This window comes from Canis lupus, chromosome 5, assembly GCF_003254725.2.
Source record: "Canis lupus dingo isolate Sandy chromosome 5, ASM325472v2, whole genome shotgun sequence".
Classification (NCBI taxonomy): domain Eukaryota; kingdom Metazoa; phylum Chordata; class Mammalia; order Carnivora; family Canidae; genus Canis; species Canis lupus.
The window spans coordinates 51,805,977-51,828,815 of NC_064247.1; the positions used below are offsets into that span (position 1 = coordinate 51,805,977).

General features: G+C 41.6%; 1 protein-coding gene across 18 annotated transcripts in view; it reads left to right on the top strand.

The window, feature by feature from the left end:
- The window catches only part of DAB1 (DAB adaptor protein 1), a 1,117,693-nt gene that overhangs the window by 293,886 nt on the left and 800,968 nt on the right, over nt 1-22,839 (top strand). The gene's annotated exons all lie outside the window — the stretch shown is intronic.

Sequence of the window (22,839 nt, forward strand, 5' to 3'; positions counted from 1 at the left end):
AAGATATCTAATCAAGCCTGCCATTAACTTGCTTTGTGTCTTTGGGTGAGTCACTTTACATCTTTGGGCCTCTGTTTACTCCTCTGGAAAATGACAGCTGGAGCAGATGACATATATTCTTTAGAACCTTAAGAAAAGAAGAACCTTACCTGGAGAAATTGAGAGCATTTTTTTCTAGTCTGAATCTCTCTGAGAGCAAGGACTGTGTTCTGTTCTCTCTGGCCCCAATGTCTAGCCCAGTTCCTGACACATAAATATGGCTTGATGAATGTTGAGTGAGTGAATAAAAATGGCACAGCCCCTTTGCTTAGGATGAGCAATGTTATCATAAATTCTGTACATCGCTTGCATGTATTTCAAGTGTGACCCATTTCATGCTGGAAATGCTGGTTGTTAATCATCCTAGAGGCCTGTCAGAATGTAATCGCTGGCTCCAAGATGTTCTCATGGCACAGAAGGCCAAGTCTTTCTGTTACTGCAGAGGTCTGAATAAGAGCTGATGGGCAAAGTTAGAGAGTGAGAGAGGAACTCAACTCAAGGCATACTTTTCTAATTGTGACATGTGCTAAAGGGTTAATTTTTAGAGCCAGGAGTAAAGGATCTTGATGAGAGACCATATGGCCACTAGACACTAGAAGAAAACCAGAGCCTCCTTTCACACCCATGGTTTTGTGTTTATCAGCCTGCTCTTCATATGGGAGGTGCATAGGTATTTGTCTTAGAAGATATGGCTTTGAATTCTTTCCCAAAACTTACTCATCATGGGACCCTAAGTAAGTCTAATACATTAATACAACTTATGATGACGATGAAAACTAGCACTTAAGAGGCCATAGATATCAAGTGCTTCACGGACTTTTGTTTCCTTTACATTAAGTTGTTTGATCTGTTTGAAGAAGGACCAATAATTGGTATCCATTAGGTAAGTAAACTGAGGCATGGAGAGAATTTAGGTATGTCACCCCAGGCCTTCTAGTGAGAAGGTGACAGATCCAGCAATTCATTCTCCAGACTCCGAAGTGGGAGTTCTCTGTCAGTAAAACTCTGTCCTTGTTATTAAGACTATAAAATTGGCATTGTAATATTTGATCATTCTAATTGGGTAGTTATGAAAATCAAATAAGTTTCAAATTGTTTTCTCTTCCATCAGATGGGCTGTGAGGTTCATGGTTCATCTGGATATCCTTCAAAGTGTTGGATTCATCAACAGTGCCCAGTAACTGTTTGCTGAATAAATATACAAATTGATGGAGAGAATACTTCTCAGATCTTTTATTATGCTTGTGGGCATTGTATATTTCCACAAGGGTGTTATCTTGATGTACATTTCTCAACTTGCTTGTCCATGGACACTTTTTTCATGGAACAAATATAAACATGTCATGGGATGGTGGTTCCTCAGGGCAAAGCTTCTTCAGACAACAGACTCTCAGGCTGTGCACTCTACCCAGCTTCTGTTTTCTCTCTTTATTTTAGTTCCTCTCACTTGTGCAATGATTTCCAGACTTCCTCCTTCCTTTTTTCCTACCTTTCTCCTTCTTTCTACCTTCTTTCTCTCCTTCCCAACTGCCTAACTGCAGGTCTCTGCTATGTGCTACAAAGTAGGCTGATTGGTACCAGAACCATAACTTTGATGAGCTCAGCATCAGTGAGAAAAACAGACATGTAAGCTTTACATGATGTCATTATTGTGGGTGTTATAACAGAGGAAGAGTGTGGGATACAGTGAAGATGTAAAGGAGTCAATCAGAACAAGTCATTTTTAAGCTAATCTTGAGAAATGAGCAAAGAACAATGACAGAAAATGAAGGGAAGTTCATTTCCATCAAGGAAAACATAAAGTACAAAGCCATGGGTCATAGAACAGCCTGGGATATCCAGAGAGCTGCACATTTGACTGGAGTACAGCCTTCAGGGTAATAATGGAGTAGTGGAGGGGTGATGATGGGAGAAGCAGGACATGGGCCTCATGTTTGCATGTTTGAAACCATGATTAAGTTCTTTGTCTATCATACATCGGAAACTTTTCTAACTACCTTTGGTTAATGTGAGGAAATTAGTGTTACTCATTGACCTTGTTGTGTCTGTGAATCTGCCTGGTCCAGCCTTTTCCAACATGTATTTTACTGAATTCTCGTATTATGAGATGAACTACATACATGTACCCACACATGCATGCAAACACACACATACATACACAAAATTCCAAGGAACAATAAATTTGGAAAATAGACCCATTGGTACATTAAAAATTGAAGGTTTTTCATTTGTTTGTTTATCCTTGGAACTCTTTATTTGTTGAGGAACATATATTAGCATTCCATAGAACACACTTTAGGAAAACTTTTCTGACATTCTGAAATACTGAAAATGACACTGCTATTACAACTTCAGAAATTGCCAGGGGCCTAGAGACACTGGGCTGGAAGCTATTGCTACCATCTGAGCCTTACAGAAGTGATAAGAACTGCTTAATGTCAATAGGGCATGACTGATGGAGAACCAGAGTTCAGGTCTCCTTGTTCTGGTCCAGGTCTCATTTTATTATACTAATATATAGTCCAACAAAACTCAACAGGCATTTACTGGGGAATCCATGTGCTTGTCACTGTGCTGTCTGCCAAGGATTATATCAAAGTTTGCTCTCTAATAGGAAAAATAAGACTACACCAACAGATGGACAAATAGTGTCAGGTGGGGAATATCGTCATGTAGAAGAACAAGGCAAGATGAGGGAATGAAGAATAAGAAAGGTGCTATTTTGTAAAAGTGGGAAAGGAAGGACTAGGGTGAGATTTAAGGTTGTGAGAGGCAGCTCTATAGATATATGAGGGCAGTACCTTCCAAGCTGAGGGAAAAGCTGGTGCACCGGTGGGAGAGTTCAAGCAACATGACAGGCTAGTGTGGATGGAACAGAATGAGCAGGAGAAATGAAGTTAGGATGTGGAGTTCAAGGAGTGATGAGGGCCATAGCTGTGTGAGTCCTTGGGCCATGGTAAGGACATCTGTTCTATTTGGGGTTTTTTAAAAAAATATTTTATTTATTAACTTGAGGGAGAGTGAAAGCGAGAGAGATTACAGAGGGAGAGAGAGAAGCAGACTCACCACTGAGTGGAGAGCCCCATGTGGGGCTTGATCCCAGGACCCTGAGCTCATAACCTAGGCAGAAGGCAGACATTTAACCAACTAAGCCATCCAGGTGCCCCTATGTAGGGGTTTTGAGTGGATAATTGATCTGATCTGACTTAGGTTTTAAGAAAGCTCAGTAGTGCTTCTTTCTCTGTGGAGAAGAGACCAAGAGACCAGTAGTGAGGGTAGTACTGAGGTCTGAGTGAGAGACGACAGTGGGTCAGCACAAGGAGGGAGTAGCAGAGTGGCAAAAAGCAGTCTGATTCTGGATCAATGTGAAAAGTACAGTGGATAGGAGTCACTGAGAATCAGATGAAAGAGAGAAGAGACAGCATAGCTCTGAGGATTGGCCTGGTGGCATGGAGGGGCCATCTTTTGAGATGAAGAAAGTGATGTGCTTCTGACCCTTTGGAACTTAATGTTTAGTAAGAAAGTCAGCATTTTTAGGGTCCTTTTATTTCTATTGCTATAAAAGGAACACATATCCTGGTAAAAACTATTAAAACAGTGCAAAATGCATATAGTAAGATGTCAGTTCCCTGATTTCTCTCCAAAAATGCAATTTTTCCAGATACAGTCTAAGAGTACATGTAGGTATGTGTGTGAATATATTATATTCACTTTTATTTTTTTATTACATTGGTTTAGTCCATATACATTGTACTGCAGTTTACTTTTCCCACTAAATAACATATCTTAAATGTTAGTCTATACTGGTATTTATATATAGAGAGAGACTTCATTCTTCTAACAATACAACAGTGTATTCCATTGTATTGCTATATTGTAATGAATTTAATTAATTCCCTACTGAAGGACACTAAGATTATTTCCAGTGTTTTTAATTTGTTAATGATACAGATGAATAATATCTTTAAACATGTGCATCATACAGATGTGGACTTAGATCTATAGAATAAATTCCTGGAAGTAGATTTTGTGACTCAAAAGGAATGTGTATATTTAAATGCTGATCCATCAAAAGGGTTGAACCAATTCATTGTCCAGCAACAATGCATGATGATACCGTCAAGATGAAAAACCTTTATTATAACAGTGAAACCAATGACAACTTATATGTGTGTTGCTTTATATTTGCCAGAGAATCTTCTAATTATTATTTGTTTAGTTACCAAAATAACTCTAGAAAGTAGATATTTTGGATTCTTATTTTATAAGTGAGGATAGGGAGATTTGGAGAGATTGATCACTTGCCCAGCTAGTGAATGGTAAAGCCGAGATTTGATTTCTCCCAGATTTCTCAGATGTCAATGCCCAGATAGACTCTAGTTTAGCCTTGTCAGAAAAAAGCTTTCCCAAACCCACAGACTACTGTTGCTTATAGATTGAACACCCTGCCCCTGAAAAATAACCAGGCATTAGCTGGATAAGACCTTGGCAGAAATGCTGATGAGAGCACATAGCCACAGCATGAAGGTCAGACTAAATGACCTTCAGGGCCCTTTCTGCCCTACTGGTTCCATGGTTTAAGCTAACTCACTTCTTAGCCTTAATAGCTGCATTGATAAAATGAAAATAATATCTCCTGCTTCTAACTACATGGGAGTGTCATAAAGATAAAGGAAATTGTACACCTGTTATTTGTACAACAACAGATAAATCCACATTAGGCTAGTGGTGGGGAGGAGGTGCTGCCGTGGTGTGGAGCTGTCCAGTCTTCTTGGCCTCCCCAGGCCTTTATCAGGAATAAGTTCCCTCAAATGGATCTGTGTTCAATACCGTTGCCAAGATGGACATGTGCTTACATACACACATTGAACTACTTCCAAATCACTGACACAGTATGTAGGGATTCACAGATTTTTTTACTCAGCTATTAGAAATGACAAATACCCACCATTTACTTCAACATGGATGGAACTGGAGGGTATTATGCTGAGTGAAGTAAGTCAGTCGGAGAAGGACAAACATTATATGTTCTCATTCATTTGGGGAATATAAATAATAGTGAAAGGGAATATAAGGGAAGGGAGAAGAAATGTGTGGGAAATATCAGAAAGGGAGACAGAACGTAAAGACTGCTAACTCTAGGAAACGAACTAGGGGTGGTAGAAGGGGAGGAGGGCGGGGGGTGGGAGTGAATGGGTGACGGGCACTGGGGGTTATTCTGTATGTTAGTAAATTGAACACCAATAAAAAATAAATTAAAAAAAATTTTTTATTTTTAATAAAGTCCCCCTAATCTGACATCTAGCTCAGCCCCTAAAGCTGTATACTTTTGTCCATTGACTCCTGTAAATTTCACAACAATCTCACAAGCGAAGCATTACTTATCACCTCCTTTTTCTGAGAGGGTGGACACCAAAATTCAGAAGAGGTGATGTTTCTCTGTCAAGATCACACAGCAGGCAAGTAGGGGGCAGAGTGGGGATTAGAACCTAGGTTGTCCGATGTGGAGTTTGTGTGCTTTTATCTTCCAATGTTTAGCTCAAGCTTTATTCCCCGTAGACTCTGGGAAGACATCCCTGACTGCTGTTCACCCCATGCTGCATGCCTTGCTAGCACCTGTTGACCTACCTCATGAAGCTGTATATGTATAAATACAAAAGTACATTTCTATAAGCTCAAGTAGAGTGTGGAGTTCTTTAAGGGCAGGGCGGTCATGGTGGCTTCTTCACTTTGACATCCCCATCCCTTAAAATGGGGCATCAGCCATAGCGCTAGAGTAGGAAGGAACTGCCAATTTTGAATGTCTATGTGTGTCAGGAAGCAGAGCACACAGGGAACAGAACAACCCAGGTTTCAGAACAAGCTCTGTCTTACTCCAAATCCTGGGATCTTACAAGTATACCAACACCCTCTCACCTACCCTGTGTGATTAGCATGAAGTCCGAAATCCATTTTTTGTGTAAATAGAGTTTTATTGGAATATAGCCAGGCCTGTTTGTTTACACATTGCTTATTGAAAGTGCTTTAAAAAAACAGCTTCACTGAGATATAATTCACTAAGCTGCAACTTATCCATTTAAAGTGTAAACCGAGTTAAAAAATTGTGTCCTATTCTTGCAAGACAAGAGGACAGTAGGAAACTGTCTCCTTATTGGTGTGTTGCAAATGAAGCAGTGCCCATGTGCTGAACAAGGGGAGAAGGTGAAGAAAGGGGACAATTGGAGGGGACTGCTGGGCAATTGGACTTGGCCCCTGATTTCAGTTTTAACCTAAAGACTTTAAGCAGATGAGTTCCCAGAAGTACATGGATAGTTGATTTCAGAGCACCCAATGCCTCCTCTCTTTAAAAGAAAATATACCCAAACAACCCATCTATCAAGGTACATGTCTCCTTAATGTGCAGCTAGACAAGGTAACAGTGGGAAGGAAACAGGAATGCTAATGAGCATAATAAAAGATAAAAAGAAGAATTAGTAAAACATGCTGTAGAGCTCAAAGGTAGATGTGATCACAGAAGCTTTCAAAGCCCTTTATGTCCTTTTTTCATTTAACCTTTACCCCACTTGCATGGGATAGGATTATTCTCCCCAGTTCACAGGTGAGGAGCACGGATGAATCTTTCAAGATTCAGTAGACTCCAAGCACATGTTCCTAAAGCATTCAGCCAAACCCCAGGGCTCTCTGGACTCCCATGGGGACAATGCCATCCAAGACTGCCCTATGCTACAAAAAAGGGTAGATGGCTTGGAAACTGAGATCTGGCATGGGCCTGGGCACTGGGGAATGTGAGAGAGAACAGGGGGAGTAGGACAGACACATTTAGGGAAGAACGTTCAGACTGGCCCCACTGGTGGGGACCATCCCTCCTAGGGATGACTAGGGGGCAGATATATATGTGTGGGTTGTGGAGTCAGCCTGCTGGCATCCAATGCTGGCTGTTCTGCATATTAGCAGTATAACCTTATGCAAGTTCCCTGACCTGTGCCTCAGTTTCCTAGCCTCACTCTTGTTTTTTCCTAAGGTTATTTTGAGAACTAAATGAACTGATTTTTCAAAGCCCAAAAATATTGCCCAGTATGTAGTGAGCACTTAGGGCATGTTGACTGGTAGGATTACACATTCAGAAATACCGTCTGGATCTAGAATATAAAAGGACTTGGATTCTTGGAACAGGCTGTAGAGCTCATCTTTGATTCTATAGAATCTTTGATTCTATAGCACTGGATTTTTTGAACCTGCTGAAATCTGCGCTCTGGGAAGGTCTACCTGTGTTAGAAAGGATTAAAGTAGCGGGAGAACTGGAGCCAAGGGATGGTGAAGGGGCTGCTGCCAAAGGCTTTATGGTAATTCCATTCATTGTCTGGGAGAGAGAGGAAGGCTGGCCCTGCTGACCACACGTGGGTTTGGCAGAGTCTGTCAAACAGCCTGCTCTGAGGTGCTGGGTGGGCCCAGATTCCACTGTCTGGGAGGACTTTTGCCTATTTATAGAAAATAGAGAGAGAAAATAGAGATCATTTTCTTTCACTTGCCTGGGAGAGTGACCATCTTTATGGAGCACTGAGGAAGAAGGCTTGGAGTGTATACATAGAGTTGCCAGCTCAGGAGCTGGCAGCAGGGTGGAAGCACCATCCCCAACCAGCAGCCTAGCTGAGCCAGGCTCTATTTTAAGCATGTCAAAGGGCTCACCTAAAATTCTCTTCCTAGGAGACAGCCTAACAGCATGCCATTATGCTGTTTCTGGGTAATGGTAGGCTCTACGCTTGGCTACACAGAGTCTCCCCCAAAATTAACCCCTGCCACACGTGCCATCTTCCCTCTTCCTCCCATGACAATAATTGTTGGGAGTTGGACTCCAGGGGCTCCAAGCTCATCGGCTGCTTGGCTCCCTTACTGCTCCACGGCACAACCCCCCCCCAAGCCTTTAATATAATGCAGGTGGGCCTTCTCTGAGTCTGCCTCTCCATACTGAGCGAGGCTTTGGCTAAATGTGGTACCCAATAACTTCAAGGGATCAAGTGCTTTCAAGAAATTTTTCCTCTAAGAAGATGAGCTGGGGGGGAATTGAAAGCAAGGCTGCCAGCTTTGATGTCTTAAGTATGAAATTTCAATGGCTTACCAGCTGCCAAGCTCTGGTTTTAGCACAGACGGAGTAAGATTTAAGGAAATGATCACATCACCTGCCCTATGGGAGACAAGTAATGATGGCAGAGCAGCCCAAGGAACCCAGAGCAGGAGACAGGGAGATTCTGACCTGGCATTTTCAGTTGGCCATGGTGATCTGCTGCATCTCTCTCTTCTTTTTAGAGATAATTTGGTTTGGTATTTTTCCACTGCAAAATACATACTTACATCAGAAATTCAGAAAATACTGAAAATTGGAAAAAGGAAGACATTTTTTTTTTACAATTCTCCAAAGAAAAAGTTTGGTATATTTCCTTATAGTTCTGTATCTAAGATTTTAAAAGTTGTTATATTAGTTCTTTGTTTATTTGCCTTCCTACATGTCTGCCTGTTTATCTAGTTTAATTATGATGATTGTCCTTGTTGTTGTTGATTTCTTAATTTATTTGGTTGGTTTTACTTTTGTCCAATCAGCATGGTAAAATACATTTTTAAGTTAGTGCAAAATCTCTGCAATCTACATAAATACTTGTTGGACCAGGAATTGCCTGGAGTCAGGGTACATGGAAAGCTTATGAAAATGTGAGAATGGTGCCTAGGAATCTGAATTTTAATGATAATTTCAGATGATTTGCAGGCATATGTTTACAAGCCACACTTTGAAAAACACTGCATTTTTAAAAAGATACTATTTTTAAGTAATCTCTGTACCCAATGTGGCATTCAAACTCACAACCCCAAGATCAAGAGTCACACGCTCTACCACCTGAGCCAGGCAGGCACGCCTTAAAACATTTACATCAAGCTAAATACCATGGTTCTGTTGATTCATTGAGTGGATTTTTCATATACTTATCCATTTTTATCATAGTGAATACCTAGGTTGTTTGCAGTTTTCATTAAGCATAAACAATGCCACAATGAATATCTTTGGTTATTCATTTACTCATTCATTCAAAAAGTGTGTTTTGAGTACTGTACAAGTTAAGCCTTTTCCCAGGTGCTGGAAAGGCCAGTGACCAAACCGACCACTTCCTGCTCTTATTGAGCTTTTACCTAATGGAGAGAAAGACAAATAGAATCACAAAATTAGATTATTGTAAATTGTGATGAATGCTATAATAGAAAAGATTCAGGCTGCTATGGGCAGATGACTCATTTAGACTTAGAGGCCAGAAAAGCCTCCATGAGGAGGTGACAGGTCAGTGAAGCTTGAGGGAAGAATCAGAGTTAGCCAATATCACTTTTAAGGTTTGCAGTAGAATTATAGGATTAAGGGGTACTGACTTTTCACACAACCTTCCTAATCCCCACCTCAGTTTTCAGTGTCCATGTTCACATGTGCAGGATGTATATTGGACAAGGTCCAGTCAGGAGAAGACAAACCGCATTTGGTGTTTTACACAGAGGAGTTTTGATACAGGGGATTGATTGTAAATTATTCAAAAGTTTGAAAGAATGGGGTACCTGGATGGCTCAGTGGTTGAGCGTCTGCCTTTATACTCAGGTCGTGATCCTGGGGTCCTAGGATTGAGTCTTGTATTAAGCTCCCCACGGAGAGCCTACTTCTCCCTCTGCCTATGTCTCTGCCTCTCTCTCTGTCTCTCATGAATAAATAAATCTTTTTTTTTTTTAAGGTTGAAAGAACAAAAGAAGAAGGTGAGTAGGTCAGAGATTAGTATGTTTAGGAAGTAGCTACCATACCTAGTCTTGAGTGAACATAAGGCAAGTTGTGGTGTTTGCAATGCCTGGCAGTCCTCTCCTGCTAAGCCACACTGTGAAGGGCCAGGGAGAACAGCTCGTGCTGGAGTCAGAGATAAGGCATGGCTTGTGCTGGGACATCCAGGTGCTAAGCTAACACTGCGTGGCTGACGTGGGAGTTCAGGGTCACCACTTGGCTGGTGCTGAGATTCAGCACCAGTTCTGGGATTCAGGGAGAGGCTTGGCCCTACAGAGGAGGAAACTGCCAGAGATGCCAGAGATCCTAGCTGTCCACTGCTCCTGGAAGGTTGCGGATAGACACTGGAAGCAGGAAGTGAGTTCCTTTTCCCTTCTTCCTGCCTTGTAGTATCCTACCTGGTCTCTCTATTGACAAAACCTAAGTAGAAGCCACTAGGCAAAAGAACATAAGAAGTGCAGGTTTGGGGGTCATAAGCAGAGAAGGGCAGAAATGGGACCCGAGACTGAATAGGTATATGACCTGCACACAGAGAAAGGAGACATCATTTTACTAGTGCCCTTCCTCCTCTGACCTTGGGTACTGCCCCTGGGGGAAATTAGACCAACTCAGTAGTTATCCATTCCATTGCTCCTCTACCCTCGTCCCCAGTCCTTTCTTTTCTAAATGTCTTTGTACATAAATCTGACTCTGAATTAATATGTCAACATTCTGTTGATTAAATAGTTAGATGACGAATGAATTGTAGCTGCTCCTAGATATTGCTAAGAATCTAGTACCATGCAAAGTGTCTACATTTGCTCTTTCCATCAAGCCTCACATGTGCCCCTTCCATTTGGCAGTGAGACTATAGCTCCAAGAAGTGCAGTGACTGGCTTACCATCACACATTTCCTAAGTAGTGTTGAGATCCAGACCCAGGTTCCCTAGCCTCCATACCTGCTACTCCTTTAGATTCTTCCATGGTATAGGCCAACATTTAAAGGCCATTCTTGGATTATTCTTAAAAGCAGGTGGAGAGCAGCTTGTTGAACATTCTGAGTTTATGTGAGGATATATCGGTAGTAACCTAGAAGCCAACTGACCCTGGAAGTCCAGTAGAAATGACAGTCTTGCCACTCAAGGCCATGGCTCTGGGCTCCTGTCTGAAACCCTCCACTGACCTTTTCCTAACACTTGGCATTTTAGTGTTCCGTTGATTACAGAACACTTACATGCAGCACAGAGTTGACTGTTTGTTAAAATGGAAAGTGGAAAAAAAATAGAAAAGAAAGTACACGCTTGCCAGAGCAGTGCTGTGGAACGGCTGTTCCCTAGGTATTCATCTCAGTACGTCTAAACACCTATAATTAAACTAGCTTTGGAGCAGTGCCTCTTGGAGAGGGTGAAAGAATCAATTCTGCAGCATTTGGATCTTGTTCTTTGTATACAGTGCTCAGCAGTGAAGATGTTCAAAAAAGACCAGATGCTATGGCTCAAGAATATAGTTACCAAGCTATTAGGATGAATGGATGATGGTCTGGTCTTGGGGACATCCAAGCTCAGGGCAGGAGAGGAAAGAGACAAGGGATGAATAGAGTGACCTCTAATTCTCTATGTCCGTACCCCAGTCTCATTTCTTCGCTAGGAATTGTATTTCTATACCCCGGATGCAGTGATCACTGGGTAGCTTTGTGTTAAACAGCTAATTAATGGGAACTGAAGTCAGCTGTTCTATTTATGAGACTCTGGAGCAGGCAGAGACACTTCACTCATCTGGAAAAATAAGTTGGGATCAAGCTGTATCTTCTATATAAATATGTGAGGCACTGCTGTCAGACGCCAGTACCAGCCAACACTGTCTGGCTTCACATGAATCATTGAAATGACCCGAACCTTCAGTCTGAGTTGATGGTAGCTAATGTGTGCCATATAATCTCATGTGCTCGGAATGTCTTGCGAACCAAGCACGCTATCAAGATACAGTTTTAATTAACATTTGCTTTTTAGATAATATACGCAATTTATTTTGGCAAGAGTTCATTGAATGTAAAATCTACATAATTAAGATACTAAACCTGCAATATTTTTTCTTTGCTGTAATTTTTGCTAAATGACACAGATTCAGCAACATTTATTATCCAGCAGATAGCTGCAGTGGGCAATCACAATTTCATATCTTCTTTTTTTCTTTTTCTCTTTGCTTCTCTAACCAAAGAATACAAAGTCATATAATCAATTTTACTCACTTTTAAAATTCAAGGGTATCAGATTGTTTTATTAGTTCAATTTGATGTTAAAAATTAAGCAAAGAAAGCATGTTCATTATTCTCCTGCACTGAAATCTGCTATAACAATAGGGCTTATTTTAGATTTTAATATTATTTTGTGAGTTTACTTCAGTACATTTTTCACCATCATGACAGGATTATGGGGCATGATCAACCAGGAACACACTGGTAAAGACCTTAATGATCATTAAGATAACTCCTCATTTTACAAAGAAAGCCATGGCTACTGAGTCTCCTAGTGGCAATGTGACTTGCCCAAAGTCATATAACACATTGGAGCCAGGACCAAGACCAGACCCTTGACTAGCACAGCTCGCTTTCCATTGTTCCAGCAACTTCCCTTTAAGAAACATTTGCCCTCTACCCACAAAGAGCCTCTTCCGCCATCATTGACTATGCCTTGTAAACTTAGAAATGCCTCCATACTTTGTAAAATAGGCATGTTTGGGGGAAGGGGAGCAAAATAGACCTGGTTCCCCAAACCCTTGCCTTTAGTGAAGAGCAGCACGATGGCTGAATCCCAATTGCTTTGTTCTTTGTGATAATCCATATAATTGGGTCAGAGGGCTAATGACTTGGCTTCATGAATCTGAGCCATATGCCTCCATGATTTGCAGCCAGCTGCATGCCTGCGATGAGAGTGTTCATGATGGAAGCCCAGGGCCTCAGCTGAGAGAAGCAACAGCCAGACCAAAGCTGGAAGCGGGAAAAAGAATGGCCCCTGGTTATGAGGCCATTTTCTAGATGCTCCCTCCACCCCTTCCAATCTGCTTGGTTTCTGAGCTGCCAAGTTCCTCGCAGACAGGCCCTTGACAAGGGCCTTTCCCGAAGACTCTGACTGCACTCAGAATGTGGTAGGCAGGGATTGCGCCAGTGTCAGCCTCTTCTCTCAGATCTGTAGTAAGCTGCTAATTAGTGTCAGTAATTGCTGGAGGAGAGGATAGCTGGCTGCCCATCAGCATTGGGAAGGAGGGGGTGCTTGTGTCCTCCCTCTCTCCTGACTCCCTCCTCTCTAGCATTTAGCCATAAATCTATATCGGTTAAATCGGCTGTTGGTCTGCTTGTTGTAAAGGACGTCAGTGGAGTCGCGTCAGGTTAATGGGTTTGGCTAATGTATGGGCATAAGGATGAATAACCCGATCATGCATCGTAGCCAAAGGCAGGAGGATAGGGGTCTTTGAGAGTCATCAGAGCAGAGGGCTCACAGGTATACTTTGTGGTGAGGAGTCCCAATAAATCCCTTTCTTGGGCAACTCTGTTAAAGGAACAAGAACAGTACTTTCTGTCTATGAGCCATAGGCCAGCAGATGGTGTGGAGGAACAGAAATCTCAGATTTTGTGCAGATCTATAGATCGAGGTTCTACTACTGGTGCTGCCACAAATGGCTATAACCTACGGCAAAGGATGAGCTTCTCTAAGCCTCTGCTTTTCCATCACCGCAATGGGGCTATAAATAACATCTATCTTACAGCATCATTTAGAGGTTGAAAGGAGCAAATATACATTCAATGTTCAGTACAATGCTGGGTATGTAATCATTGTTCGTGAAGTGAGCACTCAATAAATACCGTGAATAAAAATATGTAACACGGGGCACTAGGGTGTCTCAGTCAGTTAAACGTCTACCTTTGGCTCAGGTCATGATCCCAGAGTCCTGGGATTGAGCCCTGCATCGGGGGTGAGATGGGGTGGAGTCCCTCCTCAGTGAGGAGTCTGCTTCTTCCTCTCTCTGCTCATGCTCTCTCTGTGTCTCTCTCAAGTAAATAAAAAAAATCTTTAAAAAACTAAAACAAAATATGTAACATACCAGACACATGGGTGCTTGTGTGCTAGTTAATTTCAGTGGGCTTTCATGGAGATCCTAGTATCCCTTTGCAGTCAGCTCAGAGGCTCTACTGGTTTCTGATTGCCCCATGGTCAGTGCTCCCTTCACCACCCCCTGCCAACTTTTTGGCATTGGTATATGAGGAAGAGGTAGAGGAACTATGGCCACCAGATATCTGTGCAGCATGTAGCCTTCTGTACCATATGTGCACCATGCATTAATGCCCAGTATGACAGTACTGAGAGCCCTGCTTATGGCCCAATAAAGCATTTTAAGACATACCACAAAACTTCTAGTTCACATACAGAATATCCAATGATACAGTGCAATTGTGCTTTAGCTTTATTTAATTATAAAATAATGCTATTGATATGTGTGTGTGGGTATACGTTTTTACCTTCTATTTCCCAAAGATCTAGGTATTTTCTTTGCCTCCAATATTCATTTGCTTAGCAAATATGTAATGTATATTACAGTCTTATTTTTATATGTATGTTTGCTAAGAAAATGTGTATTTCCCATGTGCATACACATCTATTCATTTATTCATTCAACAAATATTTATTGAGCACCAAGTGAATCACAGAATTGTAGAGCTAGAAAGAGAGGACATGCAATCATCCTATTCAGGGCTCTTAATTTAGAGAAGAGGAAGATGGGATCTTAACCTGATAAATCCCACCTTCCCCCTAGGTACCCTTTCTCCCCTGTCTTCACTTAAAGTTCATGGCCCATCAATATAGTCACCTTATTAACAGATCTCAATAGCTCTCCTTTCCCTCTATGTCCTGCTGGACTGTCCAGACCACAGCTCTGGAAAGCCTACCTGTCTCCCCTCTGCCTGGCACCAGAGCAGCTACAAGTAGCTGAATAAAAGCACAACCTGATTGTACTTTGTGACTTCACACCTCCGTCTCAGGGAGTATGGCACAGTAGTTAGGAACTGAGACACGTTGCCTAGGTTGATATACTAGTTCTGCCATGTTCTAGCTGTGGAACCATGGGCAAGGGACTTAACCTCCCTGTGTCTTATTTTTCTCATGTAGAATAAGGATAACAATCTTTATCTCATAAGGTTGTTTTGATTAAAGGATTAAAAATATATGAGGCATTTAGAGCAGTGCCTGACACTATAGAGATATATGTTCATTATTATTACTGAACAATCTATGTTGTGGTGCAAATTCCTCTATATACACAATGGCTGCTGGGTCTCCAACCAACCAAACCACATTCCAGGCAGCAGAAGGGGAAAGAGGCTTCTGCCTACAGAGTCAGCTCCTTTAGGAGTCCTTTCCAGAAGGTTCTCACAGTACTTCTGTTTACAGCATCTGGTTTCATGGATCTTCCTGGCTGTAAGAGAGACTGGGAAATAATGTCTTTATTCCAAAAAGTATTGCACCCCAATGGGGATTCTGTTACTAAGGGAAAAGGGAATGGAATATCTTTAGACACGACAGACTCTACTACATCCACAAGGCCAAATTTAATGGACTTTTCTAATTTCTTCTCCCTTAGCTGCCCAGGAACATCCATTCCACTCCTCCATATACACTTGTCTGTCTTGGTTTCTTTGAGTCCATAGCCTATTGGTTTTCCTACTACTTCTCTGGCCACTGTGTTTCCATCTATTTTGCTGGCTTCTTCTCTTCTTCCCAATCTCTGTATGTGATGAGTCCTAGTTTACTACTGAAGTCCCTTCTCCAACTCCATTCACTCCCATGGTGGGTGACTGCTCCACTCGTGCTGCCAATTCCCAGACTCACATGTTTAACTCAGCCTTTACTCTAAACTCCACACTCATACCTAGGTGCCTTCTCCTCTTCACTTGTATACTGAATGACCATCTCAAAACTTACATTTTAAAGCATAAGTCTTGATTTCCCATCAAATGTGTTTCTTTCCCAGCCTTCTCCATCTCAACACATGGACATACCACCAATCTGCTTGAAGTTCAACACTTTAGAAACTATCCTTGATAGCTCCTCATCCTCTAATCCTCCACTCCCATTTGCAACCTCTGAAGAATTCTCAAATCTGTCCACCTTTTCCCACCTTGGTGAGCACTGCTCTGATCCAAGCCAGCAACATCTCTCACCTTGAATGCTGTGAGTTCATCTTAATGCATCTCTCTACTGCATGCTTTGCCTTAACCATAGAGGACAGTGGTTGAGTACCAAAACTCTGGAGACAGATGTCTGGGTTCAAATCTTAGCTCCAACATGTGCAACCTGTGTGACCTGGACAAGTTTCTTAACTTTTTTTGGTCTCATTTGTTTGTTCATCTATAAAATGAGAATAAAAACAGTGCCTATTTCATATGGTTATTATGAGCACTAAATGAGTTAATATATGTAAGCACTCAGAGCAATGCCTGGCATATAATAAGCACAATCAATAAATGTTAGCTATTATCATCAGCTATTATTACCATGCATTTTTCATGGAGTAGCCAGAGCGATCTTTTAAAAACATAAATTAAATCCTATCATTCCTGTGCTTAAAACTCTCCAGTGATTTCCCTTTTCGGTGCAATAAAATGCTAACACATTACCAGGGCCAAAGGTCCCATATTTCCTAACCCTTGGTTCCTCCAATCTCTGCTCATAGCTCTGTCCCCATCATACACTATCCTCAAGCTATACCCGATTTATTTTCTGTCCTTTACCATTCCAAGCTCCTTGCTTTCTCTGGTGCATTGCCCTCATTCTTCCCTCTGTCTGGAATGTGCATCCCTCTTTCCAACTGTTCATAGGGCTGACTTTTCTTTTCTCAGATTTCAGCAAATGACCTCCCTCTCTTTGAAATCCTCCCTGCCATGTGCCTAAAGGAGTGTCCCTGCCCCAGTCATTCTTCCTCTTCTTTGCCATGGGACTTAGCACAATTTTCAGTTGTCTTATCAGTTTGTTGGCTTATTTTGTAGTCTACTCTTCCCTTTTACTACAGTGTGGGGTTTCTGAGACCACAGACTTCTCTTATCTCAAACAGTCATAGATCTGAGGACCTAAAACAGTGATTTTAGGTTTGTGAACACTTATGTTGTGAAGTGTTCACAACATAAGTGTTCACAAACCAGCTGGTGGACGAAAGGAGAGATGACCCTTGAGCCAAGATTTTAAGGAATAAATAGGAATTTTTCAGATACACAATGAGAGCAAGAATTTGAGGCAAAGGGAACAGCATTTGCAAATGCATACAGATGTGAAACAGGGTAGGGCCTTGCTATCAGAAAAATGTGGTGTGGTCTTTAGACCAGCAATATTGGCCTCATCTGAGAGCTTATTAGAAATGCAGAACTTTGGGTCTCCAGCCTAGACCCACTGAATCAGAATCCACATTTTAAGAAGACTTTCAGGTGATTCCTTTGAAAAGAACTGGAATAATATGTTCAAGGAACCAGTAATAGTCATTATGTCTAAAGTACACAGGGAAATATATGATCTAGGATATTAATTCAGCTGGTGTGTGAGACATAGAATAACAGTGGCTTAAAAACACCAGAGAAGTTTATTTGCATCTCATGTAAATCTCCAAGCTCAATGACCACTTTTTGCTAAGTTTATCAAGGGCCTGGACCATTCTTTTTTTTTTTTTTTTTTTAAAGATTTATTTATTTATTTATGATAGACATAGAGAGAGAGACAGAGAGGCGCAGAGACACAGGAGGAGGGAGAAGCAGGCTCCATGCCGGGAGCCCGATGTGGGACTCGATCCCGGGACTCCAGGATCGCGCCCTGGGCCAAAGGCAGGCGCCAAACCGCTGAGCCACCCAGGGATCCCCGGGCCTGGACCATTCTAAGGAGTCTGGCAAGGTGAATTTTCTTTCTCTGTCCTCTGATCAAGATTGACTGTGATTTTGAGCTGCCACTTTGCGCTTAGTGGAAGCACTCATTGCTGGGCTGCATTGCACAATATCTGGTGGGCACCTACTACCTGCCAGACAGTGTTCTGGGGACATGGCAACGAGGGGATATAACTCCATCCTTTAAGGAGGTTGGCATGAAAATGGATTTTATAATACAGTTCCAGATCCCTCTGTGTGACTTGCCAGATTTCCCTGTTAGGAATAAAGGTCAGCAGGGTGAAGAGGAGGGATTGGGGAGTGAAGCCTCGGAGGACTGAGGTTGGGGAGAACCAGGGTGAGAGGGAGCTAGAAGACTTAAAATTTTCTCCTTCAAGAAATCCATTGGAGCAACAGAAAAAAAATAAAGACAGCAATGTGTTCTAACATACCAAGTAATACAAAAAAGGAATCCATGAATCTACAATATTAAAGTTTTATTTTTTAAAGTTGTATTAAAAGTTATTTGGGAAAAGGAAATACATACACTATCAAACAACATCCCACAGAGAACTGATTAATTACTCAGGGAAGGGGATAACCTTTTATCTTTACAATGACGAAATCTGGCAAACACCATATTTACTATGTGATCATTTTAAAGTCATCAGTGATAGGGCTAACTGGAATCATGTGATTCAAACTGAGGATTATTCTGAAGAATGACTGGCTTATGCTGTTCAAAAGTGTCAGTATCTTGGGAGAAAAAAAGGCTGAGAACCAGTTTTAGATTATGGGCTAACAAGAAATGACAACTAAATGCAATATATGATCTTTGATTGGATGCTACATGGCAAAGAAATGTTCAAAGGACATTATTGGAACAATTGGGGACACCTGAATATGAACTGTATATTGGATAACAGTTCTCTAATATACTGAATGAGATGATAATATTGTGGATAGGCATGAAGATATTCTTTTTCTTGGAGGATACATGCTAAAGAATTTAGGGGTGGATTAAAATGTTGCCAATTTACTCTCAAATGGTTTAAGGGGAGAAAAGTATATAGGGAAAGAGATAGGATGAATGTGGCAAAATATTAAGAGTTGGTGCATCTAGGTAAATGGTTGTTAGGTATTCATTGTGTTACAATTGCAGCTTTAAAGTACATTTAGAGGCACCTGCTTAGTTCAGTCGGTTACGTGGTCAACTCTTGATTTTAGCTCAGGTTGTGATCTTGGAATGATGAGATAGAGCCCCTGCATCAGGCTCAGCGCTTAGTAGGGAGTCTACTTGAGATTCTATAACCTCTCTCTGTCCCTCCCCCTGCTTGTGTTTGCACTGTCTCTCTAAAATGGGGGGGGGGGGAGATAAATCTTTAAGAAAAAAGAAAGGTTTAAATTTTGTTTTAAGTAAAAAAGAGTGTTTTACTATACCTGGTGGCTGATCCTATACAGACCAAGATCAGTGTATACAGTGGGTTCTCAAAACTCCCATCACTTGGGATTTGGTTTAGCCTGGCCCCTGGGCCATTAGCCTGCACCCCAGGAAGTGAGGTGGAGTCTAAGCAGAAGGGACAGAGGAGCTGGGGTCCTGCAGGCTCAGATTTAGCCTCTGTCTGAAGCTTACACCCAACGCTTCCCTTTGGAGTATCTGCACTAACAAGTCGTGAATACACAGCGCCTGACAGACTGGGGAACACCCGATGATGAAAGCCCACTTTCCTTTTCAGCAAGAATTGAGACCGAAAGCCGCATGCCATAGGCCCCTTTCCCACCCACTGGGGAGGGTCAGGGAGAGAGGGGAAGACCATTAGGGTGGAATGGGGTTCTGGGGTTTTCTTTGCAGGAGGAGGGTATTATTTAGGGTAGGCAGAGGAGCTAAAGATGAGATGAAATTCTGATTGTGAGTTGGGGCGGGTGAATTTAAACAACATTTTTAGTCACAGATGGTTGAAGAGAAATACAGAGAACAGGCCCCAGCACCTCGTCTTCCTAGCTGATTGCAGGGAGGGGGAGCTTGCTAATGAACACATTGATTTCCCAGCTCCTTGGAACAATAGCAAATGCTTTTTGCAGTTATTAATTGGGATCCCACAGCAGGTGTGGGGGATGGAAGGCACTGGTGATTCTAAGTTTATCTTTGGGGGTTAGGAGAATAGAAAGAATTTAAAGAGCAAGGAGGAAGTTCACGGGCTATCACAGCAAGAGGGCTAGACTGGATGATCCAGGGTGATTTCAACTCTCACCTTGCTGTGAGCAGCTGACTTTTTAAATATTTGTTTTTCTCATTGATAAAAGTTAGAATAATCATTTTCCTTCATATGGATCATATGAAAACCAAGTATACTAGTTACTACAGGTACAAAGTGCTTTGTAAGCTTTCCAGGTTACACACTATTTTTCTTGTCAGTTATTTATTTTAAAAGTGTTTATTAAGCACCTACAGTATACTAGGCTCTGTGCTAGGTTCAAGGAATGTGGCAGTGGACTGGAAAATATAGTCCCTGCTTCCATGGAACCCGTGTTCTAGCAAGGAAGAGGGACATTGGTCAAGTGATTACAAATGCACCGAGATATGTCAGCTGCTGTTCCAACAGAAAGCATAAAACAGGTTAACCCAGGAAGATCCCCTACAGGAAGGAATAGCATTAAGGTGACTTGTAATAAACAATAACACTACCAGCCTTCCCCATGGACCAGGGTGACAGGCTTAAATACCAAGGTGAGTCAGATGGAGAAAGGTCTGAAACCTTGTGAAGGGATTGACTTATATTTCCGCACTGAGGTTAGACAAGCCAGTGTGTCCTCAGAGTGACCCCTATGGTCCAGCTAAGGTTGCTTAGCCTTGTCCAGTAGGCAATCCTAGAACAGGACATTCCTCATTCTTGTGAGGCTGACATACTGATAATGAAGCTCGAGCTTTCCCAGAGTGGTCAGGCTTATCTCCCTGCTCCCAAATCAAGAGGCAGCAGAAACTGAGGTCTCCTCTGATACACCCAGCATCCTACAGTGCATGGTCCAAGTGTACCTGTCTGAGGAAGACTCCTCCATCCCACTAGCTCAGTGCCTGCCATGTTCCCTAATGACTGCCATGAGCCTGTGCCTAGTGGCACTTGTGGTATCTGCCCCCAGTCCTAGCCCAACCTGCGTTTTATAAAATCACCCTTGAAAAACAGGACTTCTGGATGCAGACAGGATAGACTAGGATAAAAAGCATATGTCAGGAAGGGAGATTTGCATTCCCTTCCATTGGGAATGTGTTTCCTGAGCAGCCACGAAGAGAGGAGTTGGATGCTGGGCACAGAGTACTCAGAGTACATCCACTTCTAGTAGGGTCCAGGGCAGGACCGTTGAAACAAATGCTGCATGCCATGCAAGAGTGAAGACAAAAATTGGATGAAAGTATCATGGGGGGTTCTGAAGAAACTTTTTTTCCTACTTTTCATCCATGGATGGCTTTTCATAAATCTGAAAAGCATTGCTGCTTTGTGAATTCTGGTTTCCTCAAGTGGTGGGGGGTTATGATGATGGTGGTGTGGTCTGTGCAAGTGAGTGGTTGAGAATCAGGAGGGGAACTGAGGGGGATAGGAGGAGTGGGTGGTGTAACCCTTAAGACAACCTTCAACTACTTTGAACTTTTTTCTGTTAATAATGTCTCTGTCTGCTGTAATCATTTACCAGTCTGTAATATGGATATAAATACTGCTTGTATTCTTTAGAGAGAGATTTCTTGACTAGGAAAAAATGAATTTTCTAAGTACTTCCACATCTAACAATGGGATAGGATCATACACTTTCCTCTTTGCCTCTAGGACCTGGATGAAATTAGGAAAGAGCTTCTATTTCATGAGGAAACTTTTATTATTATTATTATTATTATTATCATGTACTGTACTCCCTATTCAAGACTTCACAAAAGAAAAAAAGGAATAAAATTCACACATTTGTGAGAAACTGCTGATGCCTTTGAATATCTTCCCACAAGCAGGAAAATCTGGTATTAAAAAAAAGTTGAATTTCCCACATATGAAAGAACACATTTATTGATGATATGGATGAATAAAAACCATCAAGTAAATGTTGTTTAGGTTAAAACAAAAAAGCTGCACCTTTATTCCCAGTCTCTAGAACAAACCAGTCCCCACCCCCACCCTACCCACAAAATGCAAGGAAAAGGTGAAAAAAATATTGCATTTATTTTTTTCAGTTAGTGCATACACATATAAAATTTATATATATTCCAGGAATATCAAAGATCAGCTGGTTATATGTTCTAAACACTTTATGTGTATTAACTCATTTAATACTACAACAGTCCTATAAGTAAGTTGACTGTGATCATCCTTCTTTTCACAAATGCGGGAACAAAGAGGTCACAGGGATCATAAAGCTGAGACATGGTGGCACTGGGAGTTGAACTCAGGCAACAGAGCTTTAATGTCTGCAGACTTAAAAAAAATATAGGCCACTTGCAAATGTAAAACTTGTAAAGTCTAATAAATATAGACCACATGTATGCTGCCTAACACTTTTCTTTTTACTAAGCCCCGTTGGTCAAAAGTCTTTCATATTTGAAATAAAACCTTCATCAAAAATTTGAAAATCATGTACATGGGACCTCATTATTATTTCTTACAACTTCATGTGAATCTACAATTATCTCAATTCATACTTAAGAAAAATTGACTAGCATCATACGTATCCATTAACAGTTTCTAATATACAGTGAATTAAAATAAAATTTAAGTTACAAAACTACCTATTTTAAGCGTGCCTGGGTGGCTCAGTGGTTGAGCGTCTGCCTTTGGCTCAGGTCATGATCCCAGCGTCCTGGATCCCTGCATGGAGCCTGCTTCTCCCTCTGCCTGTGTCTCTGCCTCTCGTCTTGTATCTCTCATGAATAAATAAATAAAATCTTAAAAAAATAAAACTACCTATTTTAGAGTTAAAATCACTCTGTAACTGTAGAGAAATACTGCACAGAAACATCCCAGCCATTGGGAGTGGTAGGCTTGAAAATAAGATGGGTCAAAGTCCCAGTCAAACTTGGTTTTGAGAAACCCCCTTCACCTGTCTGAGCCTCAGTTTCCTAAATACATAAAAGGAGACAGTGATGCCT